Here is a 3,081-nt window from a genome sequence, read left to right as displayed (position 1 = left end):
AACGTTATGGAACACATTAATTAACTGAAAAATGTTGCATAGTGTGCCTTTAAGGATTGTAATAACACATTTGTTAATGCACTGCTGTACCAAATAGTGCAGCTTGTTAACATGAAGCCTCTCCTCCATGCACTGCTGGGGGAGGTATTGGAGCAAGGTATGCAAATTATTTCAAATCCACAGCTTTTGGTACCAACAAGCTGGATTTTAAGCAATCTTCAAAGACAGTTTTCTCCTTAATGTTCCTTGCAGAGTGCCAACATTAAAAAGTTAATTTCTTAATAAATCATTTTTTATAGGGGGAGTGTTTGCCTAGTGGTTAGAGCAATGCGCTTGTGCTAGGACAAGGTTGCATGTACCTGGTTCAACTTTATTATTACTATTATTATTTTCGGAGAGACTTGTTCATGGATTTGCAACAGGCTGTTTGTCTAAACGTTATTACTTTAAGCCTGTAATCCAACTTTTAAATTTTTCATCAATAGTGTCATTACATTTTCTTTATTTTCATCACTTTTATTGGTATGATAGTATTATGATAGTTAAAAATACCAGTCTTGTGTAACCTCACTATTGTTACCTTTATGAAAATTTTAAAGTTGTTAAGAGCAGAAGACCTAACTTAAAAAATATGTAATCTTTGCACATGGTATAGTCAGGTTATAGCTTTACAAACATCAGAAATTGGCCAAAAAGTTGTGATCTGCACATCATTTATTAAAAATTGCATTCAATGAAACGTGGGATTTATGTCCAAATGCATGAAATCAGACTACATCATGGCAGACGAGTTGCAGATTTTTCAAAATGTGGCAGTAAAGTTAAAGCTTTGGTTTTTATAATTAGTTAAGAGTTATGCCACATCATATCTGGATCTTTAATATTTTCAGAAAATTTGTAACTATCAATATATAAAGAAAATCCTTATTTTTACCACATGCAAAGATACTAAAATATCCCACAGAAATGTTTGCTTGCTTTATTCATCGAATTTAAAAAAATCTTAAATTGTTTTAAAAACAATCTGCTTGAATCAAACAACAAAATGGAGGAAAATAAAATTTAGGGCAACAAAAAAACCTTTTCCTGTTTCAAAGTTATGGAGGACATTGTATTAATACACATTCATCATAGAAAAAAAACTTTTAATTTCAAGCCAGCAGCTTTTTTTCTCCAAACATGGCTAAAGCCTGCGATCCCTTCCTTTTTTAAAGAGGCAGGTTCTCTTTAAGCCACACCGCACAGATGGTTCACAACAACTCTCGCGGAAATACCTTATGTCAGCATGTTCCCCTCACTGTAAGGAGGCTGCTCGGATATACACACGATTGCCATGTGTTATCAATAAAACAATGCAGTGCACATACCCATACACGCCAGCTTGCTTAACACATAATCCAGTGTTGGGCTTGGGTTTGTTCACCCCCCACACTTGGGGTGGAAGAGAGCGGAAAAAAAGGAAGAACATTTCTTTGTGTGGGGACTTCAGGGTCAGGTGATTGCTAAGGCACTTCTGGTTGGCTAGACAGGACTTGCAAATGTTGGGGGCCAGGAGGTTGAGCATAGCTGAATATTTTCAGCAAACCTCATCATCACCCTTATATCCATAGAACAAAGTTCACTTCAGCAGCTGGGGGAGGGGTGCAGAAAAGGACGATGAAAGGAAATGAAAAGAGAGAGAAGCAGAGGTTAGCTGTAACACAAAAATGTAAAGTGCAATAACTGTAACCCCCCCCTAAAACAACACGCTGTCCATGTTGCAGGAGTATGCAACAGTAAGATCCTCTGCAGAGCAAGGAGAGGAACTCAGAGGGTGACTTTGATGCAAAAGCAAACTACTATGCATACTATACATTTCTATTTGTGAAACTGCATGCACTTTACATATTTTTAATGGTTTTTTTTGTAAATTTTGTGTGTCCTGTCCCCTCTGAAGTCTGCAGCTGCCATTCTTGGCAAGGTTACCCAACTGAAAGAAGACCTAATGAGACTTTTGTCTGGTGAAGTAAAGATGTAAGGATAAAAAATGAAGGTTCACGAAATGCTGGATAGAAGAAGAGGATAACAAAACAATCCTCAGGAAAACCTCACTGTGTTTCACTTTAAGGGAAATCCACCTCTTTTTAAAAAGCTTAAACACACTGGACTCATATTTTACGGCAGATGCCATCTTTTTGGGAGACACTTTTATATTGGCTACTTGCATTGAGTTGGATAAGATTAGAAAAAAAATATTCATACAGTATTTTTTTTAAATATTTTAACAGATGATTAACTCTGAAAACAAAGGATAAGTATAGGAAAAATGTTTAAAGGAAACATATTTGAACCTGAATAAAAGTTTCCACAGAGAGCCATATGGTGAAGGTCATGAAAAATCACTAATTTACTGTTTTACTTCCGGTTGTGATTGTCATCTAAAAAAAATTCTCCTAACTCAGTACTTTTGTATTGTTTCATACATTTCTCATCTGCTTTTGCTTTTAAAATAAACTTAAATCAGTTTAATTCACACAACTTCACTCAGTTCAAGTCAACTCACCGGAATTTAAAGGTATAGTGCACATGCACAGCCCTGTACCCGCTCCCGAGAGGGAACACTTATTAAAGCCTGCGAGAGCATGCACAAGCTCAATTATCCTTTAGCATGATCGGGCACGCACTGATAAAACAGTGACTTGGATGGATCTCATCTCACCCACATTTATATATAAAAAATTCCCCACAAATAAGACTACTGGTACATCAAAAAAAAATCATGACCTGCATCATGTGCGTGTTGCAGTGGAAATTTGGACATGTGTGGTAAATAAGGATATGTGGCCACCGTATAAATACCAACGATGCAAATTAAAAAATAAATAAGCTTACCTTTCCTGGAAAGTTACAATATAGAGGTAGATAACCTTTACTAGCAGTGATGTGAAATGGATTTTTCCAAATAGCGTGCCAAACTTTACCTGTCGAGTAGAAACCTTGCAATCGAGGCATCGGTGGGAAGCGCAACCTGTGCTTCCTGTCAAGAATCCAGTTTGTGTGGGTTGTGTTTTTGTGTGTTTTCCCTCCACCACTAGGTGGCGC

At 36.8% G+C, this 3,081-nt stretch overlaps 1 protein-coding gene across 6 annotated transcripts in view; it reads right to left on the bottom strand.

Moving 5' to 3' along the window:
• Positions 1-3,081, bottom strand: part of dnmt3a (DNA (cytosine-5-)-methyltransferase 3 alpha) — an 84,909-nt gene that overhangs the window by 37,069 nt on the left and 44,759 nt on the right. The window contains exon 1 of one of the 6 annotated variants that reach the window (XM_015392178.1): positions 1,368-1,473. The exons of the other annotated variants lie outside the window; for them this stretch is intronic. The gene's annotated coding sequence lies outside the window, so the exon portion shown is untranslated. Of the gene's footprint in view, positions 1-1,367; positions 1,474-3,081 lie in introns of those variants that run through there. 6 annotated transcript variants of the gene reach the window in all.

Source organism: Cyprinodon variegatus, unplaced genomic scaffold (genome assembly GCF_000732505.1).
Source record: "Cyprinodon variegatus isolate N-32 unplaced genomic scaffold, C_variegatus-1.0 Scaffold576, whole genome shotgun sequence".
Taxonomy (NCBI): Eukaryota; Metazoa; Chordata; class Actinopteri; order Cyprinodontiformes; family Cyprinodontidae; genus Cyprinodon; species Cyprinodon variegatus.
The sequence above is the reverse complement of the archived record's forward strand: the minus strand, read 5'-3'. Positions and strand labels throughout refer to the sequence as shown.